The sequence below is a fragment of the Gordionus sp. m RMFG-2023 genome, chromosome 2 (assembly GCF_954871325.1).
Source record: "Gordionus sp. m RMFG-2023 chromosome 2, tfGorSpeb1-WG-v2, whole genome shotgun sequence".
Classification (NCBI taxonomy): Eukaryota; Metazoa; Nematomorpha; class Gordioida; order Chordodea; family Parachordodidae; genus Gordionus; species Gordionus sp. m RMFG-2023.
Window position 1 is genome coordinate 8,553,240 of NC_088776.1, and position 8,689 is coordinate 8,561,928.

Genomic DNA, 8,689 nt, shown 5'->3' on the forward strand with positions numbered 1-8,689 from the left:
ATTTATACATTGCATGCATACAATCATAGACAATATATTTCAAAACTTAAATCGCTATAATTTTCTGTTATCTTTATAACTCTAATTCTATGAGAGGTTTTTTAATCATTCATGTTCTAAAAATAACTCTTTTACCAATGACATATATAATACCTAGACTGACGATTCATTCATTAAAAGTGTACATCAATGCAAATCAGCTGGAGACGCCATCTTGGTTACACTAATCATTAAAATTTTAAAGGAGAGCCTAATTTATTCTTATATCTGATGCAAACTTTATTAAAGAATTACCGGATCATCGAGATAATAAGAAAGCAAGTTATCAATTTAATAGAAGTTTTTAACGGTAATAGGAAAAAAAACCCCTGGAAAAAAAACCCCGGAAAAAAAACCCCCGGAAAAAAAATCTCCGGAAAATAAACCCCCAGGAAAAAAAACCCCCGGAAAATAAACCCCCAGGAAATAAAACCCCCGGAAAAAAACCCCCAGGAAATAAAACCAGCGGAAAAAACCCCCAGGAAATAAAACCAGCGGAAAAAACCCCCAGGAAATAAAACCCCCGGAAAAAAGTTTTAAAATGTATTTTTAATCAAAAGAATAAAAATTGTTTATCAATTAAAAACGCTATATTTGGTATTTATTTATAAAATTAAACAATAATAATAATAGGATCTTTATGCCGTATATAAAGACAAAAAAAAATTTTTAATTTACAAAAATATTTTATTCATATTCTCTTTTAAATGCCGAGCAATACTTTTTTCAACACTCGATAATCAAGACCTGGTTCTTGATACAGCTCATAATCATCCATCAAATATTGATGGACTAGTAGCAATGAAATCCATTGCTAACATGAAGAAGCGATGTGCAGACTCTTTGGCAAAACCTCTTCAAATTTATGCAGAGGAAATTGTAAAATTAGACCAAAGAGTTCAGTCGCATATGTTATCAGAAGATTCTATAAAAAGAACTCTAAGGAATCACAAAGCAATGCAACACCCTTCAAATCTTGAGAATTTGGAAGACCTAGTTAAGGTATTAGTTTAAATATAATTATATTTTCATAAAAATTTAAATATTATAAGTGATTGGGCAAATTGTGGCTCCCAGAACTCAAAACGATTTTTATTATTTGATAATGGCCCACAAGCTAAAGAACGCATAATAATGTTCGCAACAGATTATTCCTTGAATCTAATATTTAATAGGACAGAGTGGTATATACAGGACCGATGAAACTAAGTTTTTTTTGTGGCATGATGGACGGCTTAGCATTTCCGTTATGTGATATGGGCAATGCAATGACATTCCTGAGATCGGTTACTCCGAGCAATGGTAAGGATATTCTTGATTATTTCGATAAAAATTATGTCAATGGAGGTCATAAGAAGCAATTCTCAATCCCAAACACGTCGAATTGAGCCTCGATTTCCTCCAGAAACCTGGAACGTGAATCAGAGCACTCTCTCAGATGAAGAACGAACAAATAATCAATGCGAAGGTTGGAATCATCGTTTTTCTAATCTGGTTGGGAATAAACACCCATCAATCTGGGTACTCATTAAAAAAATGAAATGCGAGGTGGCTGCCGATGAAACCAAACTTGAAAGATGGCGCATAGGTAGTTGGACATCGAAAACAAAATCGCAGAGTTCTAACAACCAGATTCGTCTAAAGAAACTTTGCGAAGAATACCGTGATGGGGTGCGAAGCCTTCCAGATTTTATAAGAGCGATTTCCTTCAATTTTCGATGTCAACTCATATAATTATTATTATAAATTATAAAATTTGTATATACATAATCATGATTTACCAATAAAATAAAAATTTGTATATACATAATCATGATTTACCAATAAAATAAAAATTTCTTATTTTGTCAAATTTAGTCTATTTAATATCATATTTAAAGATTGTATTTTTACTATAGCAATTTTTTTTTACAATACATAGTTATTTTACTGAGGCATTTTTTCCCAGTACCAATTCAAACATTAGTTTTTCTTATTTAAGCATTTTTTTATGAAGAGTAGGCCAAATAAAAATATGCCTATATTATTAGGTCTTAATTAAATTCTATAAAAATGGAAAAAAATTCTGGGGGTTTTTTTTCCTGGGGTTTATTTTCCGGGGGTTTATTTTCCGGGGTTTTTTTCCGGGGGTTTATTTTCCGGGGGTTTGTTTTCCGGGGTTTATTTTCCGGGGTTTTTTTCCAGGAGTTTTTTTTCCGGGATTCGTTTTTAACATGAGGATAATTACTATATGTGTTACCAAAATGGCGGGTCCAGCTGATTTGCTTTTAACGACGCTTAAAAATTCATTTTAATGAATGAATCGTCAGTCTAGGTATTATTATATGTCATTGTCTTTTACATACACCTATTTTATAGTTGGTAATAAAGTATTAATAATTTTAAAATATAAGAAGAGGGCACCATTAAAATTAAAAACATATGGATGTATACAATAATATTGCTAGACATATACCAAATTTATAAATTGCATACAATCATGGACAATATTTTTTAAAACTTAAATCTGTGTAATTTCCTGCTATCTTTATAAATGTAATTTAAATGAAAGGTTTTTTTATTATTCTTGTTCTAAAAAAATAACTTTTACATACATCTATTTTATAGTTGGCACTAAAGTGTTCATAATTTTTAAATATATGAAGAGGGCACAGGGCATCATTATAATTACAAACATGTAAGTTTTAATGTAGAAAGGGATTTTTTTAAGGGGGTTAGGTATAGGATTTTTTTTAGGAGGTTAGGTATAGGATTTTGATTGGGGGTTTGCTTCCAATGAATATCCGGTCATGTGAACGCTGCATATGTAAATGACGGAAATAAAATTGATAAATTTGTAATTTCTGCTTAGAAATTTAAATATTTATTAACAAATTCATAATTTTACAAATTCATAATTTTACAAATTCATAATTTTACAAATTCATAATTTTTCAAATTCATAATTTTACAAATTCATAATTTTACAAATTCATAATTTTACAAATTCATAATTTTAAAAATTCATACAAATGCAAAAATTTGTATTTTATTTATCCCGAAGATTTCTATTATTTTAAATATTTAATTAAAGAAGTTAGAGTTTGAGTGGATAGTTTCCACATTTGCCCAGTATCAATACTAGCTAACAGCGTCTACATGGCCAGGGAGGGTAGGAGACAAATGCCTCCAAAATATATTGGCATTTTTGGGGGTAGGTATTGATTTTTGGGGGGTAATTTTAGATTTGAATTATAATCTTTTTAAATCCATTAATTGATACGATTATGATGGTTATCATTGATTTTCTGACAAATGTCAATTAAAGTAAAGATATTTTTCAATTAATAAATAATATAAACTTTCTTTGTGAACCATTTTCATTTACCATTTTATCAAGTTAATATTTACACATTTCCTATTTGGTACTTTTCTTAGAGGTTAATATATTTATATTATGTTTTTTTAATAAATTTATAGATTTTTTTAGCAGGATAAATTTTGGAGGTAATTTTTTTAGTCATGCTTAAAAACATATACCAACAAGCAAAGAATAATAAAAAACATAATATGTAAAAAATAATTAATTATTTCATTCTAGATGCCAATTAACAGAACCTTATTTAAAGTGAAATGTGATTATATTAATTGTAAAACTTCCAAAATAAGAAGTGACAAGATACATGAACATTATAAACATAAACATCCTCATGTAAAGCATATGAAATTTACAAAGGTAGCCATCAAAAGAGATAATAATAATTGGGTATCCTTAAATTGTGATAGTCCATATAATATAACAAATGGAGTTGAAACCCAGTTGCAAAAAAAGACAATAACATCTTACTTCCGAAAAGTAGTATTTTTAATTTATTATTGTAACTAAAGACAATAAATATTATTGAAAATATACCTTAAATTTGTGAATTAATAGAAATTGATTTTTTATTTAAAATTTTACCAATATATTAAAATAAAATTAAAGTAGGCAGGGTATAGAGAAAATAAATTATATATTTTATTATTAAATATTTTTTTTAACTGTTTATCACACTATTTTTATATCTATATATACTTTATAAAGTTCAATTTAACAATATGTTTAATAGGTTAATTAATAATAATAATTTAAAACCAAAGTATTAAAAAAACTTATTAAGTTAATATATTGTAGTAAAATAATAAAACTAAGGTAATGTTAATTTCTAGGAATTTTTAAATTTAAATCTTTTCATCTTTAATTGAATTAAGATTTCAAAGTTCTTTTACTTTTTTTAATATAAATTTTTTTCTTAAAATATGAATTGGATTCAACTATTTTCAAAATGTTATCTGTGTGAATTTCATCCCCTTTATTTACATTATGTGTTATATTAGGTTATATTATTATCATTGTTTTATTTAGCTATTAGAATTTCTTTAGATAATATACTTTCATAATGAATTTCACAATTTTATTTATACTAATTTTTATTTATAAGATTACTATTGTTTTTACAGTCATTATAATATCTTTTATGATTTCTTCATGTGAACGCAGTTTTATATTAATCTGCATCTATTAAGCCTATGAATCTTTCAAGTATATTTTCAAAATGTTTTAACATGATCTAACAAAGACATTTTATTAATGTTTATGAGTAACGCGTTCAAAATTTATGAATTCCCTTTGTATTCTACATTCACTTGTGCTGTACCTATCATTTGTATCGTCTTGCCATTGTAACCTGATAACTTTATGTTGGACTTCATAATATTTTTAATGCCTGTTTTCTCAATCATGTATCTTGTAGAATTAAAAGATTTATTAAAAACTATAATGTAGTTAAGAAAAAAATTACAATTTAGCTAAAATTTTATTAAAAATATAGTTTTTCATAAGGAAGCAAATTATAACTACTCTTTATTTATAGAAAATCTTAGTTATTGAAGATTCACGAATTGTATTATCTCCTAATCCAATCCCCAGTTCCAGTGAGGTGCTTACTTTGCATGATGAGGTATTTAATTTAAATACGAATTATATGATAACTTTTGAAGAGAATAAATTATGAGGATATTCAAAGTCCAAGTCTTATTTACAAAATGAAGGAACCAAATGACCCATTTCACTTTATATTATTTAGGATGACAAATATTTGATTAATTTCATAATTGCTGTAGGCCCATGTCAGCCATGTACAAATAAATTTCAATATCCTGTTACTCACAAGAGGTTTTAAATATTATATAATTTTCATTAATTTTTACCCATCCATTATTTCTATAAGTATTTATTTTTTTTACTTTTTAAACAGGAGCATGAATATAACATATTATAGAAAGGGTAATATAGATGGTTCCCTCAACCCAGAAATTGGCTATCTTATAGCACTACTTTAGATAAAGTCTTTTGTCTATATTGTATTATGTTTGGTGGCCCTAAGTCCAATACTTTTTGGACTCAACTTGGAGTAAATAATTGGAAAAACATGAAGCGTGACTTAGAGAAACACGAAACATCTTCTCTTCATAAAGATTGTGAATATGCAAACATGACTTGGCTTGCAAGTAAGCGCATTCAAGATCATTTGCTATCAAATAAGCTTGATATAATCATGGAAAATCTTAATATAGTTGATAATATTATCGATGCCATTATGTACCTTATAAAATGTAATATAGTCTTTTGGGGTTTGAAGGTAATTTTATGTGCCTCATAAAATTAATGGCAAAAACGGTTCCAACTTTACGTGCATACATGGATAACAACGAAAAATTGGCGGAGAAAAAAATCAGATAAAATTTCCTCTTATATAAATTTGCTGTCATATGGCCACGTGAAAAAAATAACTGAAATTATTAAGATAAAAATAACAAAAAGCATTATTCAAAAAATTAAAGAGAATCGTGCCTATAGCATCATATTAGATGGAACATATGATGTGTCTAAAAAAGAATGCATAGCTTTGTTTGTACGGTATATAGAAGATGATCTGCATCCTTATCCTGTAGAAAGGATCATAAATGTTTTTACAACATCAGAAACAAGTGGGGAAATATAAAGAAACATATTTTTTCTAAGTTTAATGATCTTGGTCTTCCTCTTGATTATTTGGTTGGACAAAGTATGGATGGTGCAGGTAATATGAGAGGAGTATACAAAGGAATGCAGGCTTTAATATTGAATGAGGCTCCAATCTATTTTTGGTGTCATGCACACCGGCTAAATTTAATAGTTGCTCATGTTTGTGGATGCAAAATTGAAATGAAAAAGGCAATGGGAATATTAAATGAGTTCAAGGTGTGTTTGTTAAATATCAAATGAGAAAGTCCAATAAATCTCTTAAAAGAATAAAAACACAACAAGGTAAATAAAATATTTTTAATGAAACTTATATATTTTCAGAAATTGGTCATCATCCTACAAATCTGTAGAAATCTTTTTAGATGTTTTTGAACATATTTTAGCATCATTAGAATTGAAAGATTCTAATGACCCAAGCACCTCTTCCATTGCCGATGGATTATTATCCAGAATTAAGGATGAAAATTTTATATTAAGTCTATTTAAAGAAATATTGAAATGTACACATAAGGCTTGTATTGAAATGCAGGCAGTTGGTAATGATTTGGCTATGGTAATTAAATTAATTTAACATACAAAGAATAAATTACAAAGACTAAAAGGTTAATATTAGTTACTATTTCTATAAATAATTTTAAAATATAGCTAATGGAGACAATATTTTTTTAAAATAAGATTCCTTATCTGATAGTTTTTTGAAAGAATAATGCAATAACTGATTTGTATAATATGAAATCAATATTCAAATTGGATCAAACAGAATTCAATAATTATGTTGAACAAAAAAAAAACAAGTTGAATAAATTAAAATTTTTTTTAATTATTATTTATTGTTATAGATATAAAACGGAAATATTTTTCCCTGTGCTAAATGCAATAATTAACCATCTAAATGATCGATTTAATTATGATTGTTTAAATTTTTTATCACAAATATCCATTTTTACTCGCAAGAATTATGGATAATGAAAAAATAGAAGGATGGCAAATATCCGAAATTTGCCATACTTATCAATTAGATATCCAAAACATTGTTGATGAATATATGATTTTCGCTCTTTATATTTGGAGCAATGATATATATAACTATAGATTGACGATTCATTCATTCAATGCATTATAAAAGTGTCCACACATTGTAATCAGCTGTAGCGCCATTTTGTAGTTTGGTTATCCATTATTTGTCAGCAAGAAATATTAATATATAGAAAACAAGTCTACTACGATAATTTAGTTTTAAAGGTTTCGATTTATGATATAATATTTTATAGTATCTTTTATTCTTAAATTTTCATAAGACTTTTTTTATGAATGTGGACTAGGTGATTATATTTAAAAAATGAATCTAAGACTAACCCACCTTTTAATTTTTTAAAATATAGTTTAACTTAATTCTGCACGGATTTATAAATCTTATGTTAATGCATCTTAGGATACATGCAAAACAGATCTTTTAATATCACTATCATTTATTATTTTATTTAGATAATGGGAGTGTGCTGTGTTCATAATTGTAATAAAACAAATAAAATGGAATCTAATACACATATTTCTTATCATAAGTATATATATTATTTTTTATATGCAACATATTTATTACATAAAGCATTAATAAGCTACAAACATTGAAAAAAAATCCTTATTTAGTAAAAATATAAAGTTTTCTCATTTTTACTGCTAGGACAAATAATGCTTCTTCCTCTTGAGTTGATAAGATTTCTATTTAGAACTTTGCCTAAATATTTTTCTGGATAAAATATTAAGTTAGCCATTTTTAAAATACATATTTACTATGATACAGTTTCATTTTTAAATATTTGTAAAAATATGTAAACCATATATATATTAATAGAGGCTCTGCTAATCAACAAATTTTCACTGATTCAATACTATATTACTAATAACTGATCTGATATTAATATTGATTGTTATATACTATCTATCTTTGTATCAATGTCATAAATATATCTTATATTTTACTCATTATTATTCACCTATTTTTAAATATAGATTTCCATTAAAATCCAAAGAATTATTGGAAAAATGGTTACATGCTATAAATAGAAAAAATTTTATGCCTAATAAATATAGTATTATTTGTGGAAGGCATTTTAAAAATACTTGTTTCATTCAAACTATATCTGGAAAGATTTTATTGAAGGAAGATTCTATTCCATCGATATTTAGTATATCTAAGCCACTTCATGATGTATGTTAACAATATCATTACATAGTTAAAACAATATTTTAAAATATATACTTTTTAGATAACGAATGTTTATTCAAATATACAAACACCATTAAAAAGTGATATATTATATGAAAAAGATCCAATTATACATATAACAAATGATCATAATTATTCCGCGACATATGAAACATTAAAAAGAAAAATTATTTACCAAGAGGCTATAATTAAACGCTTAAAAAAAAGAGCACATGCTTATTATAGGAGCTCAAAAAGAGGAAAAAATAAAATAATCAATTTACAAACAATAATCACTTCACTAAAAGATGAAAATTTGTTATCAGATGATGTCGAAAATATTATAGACAGGCACTTTACAGGGACATCTGCTATATTCCTTAAAACACATATACACA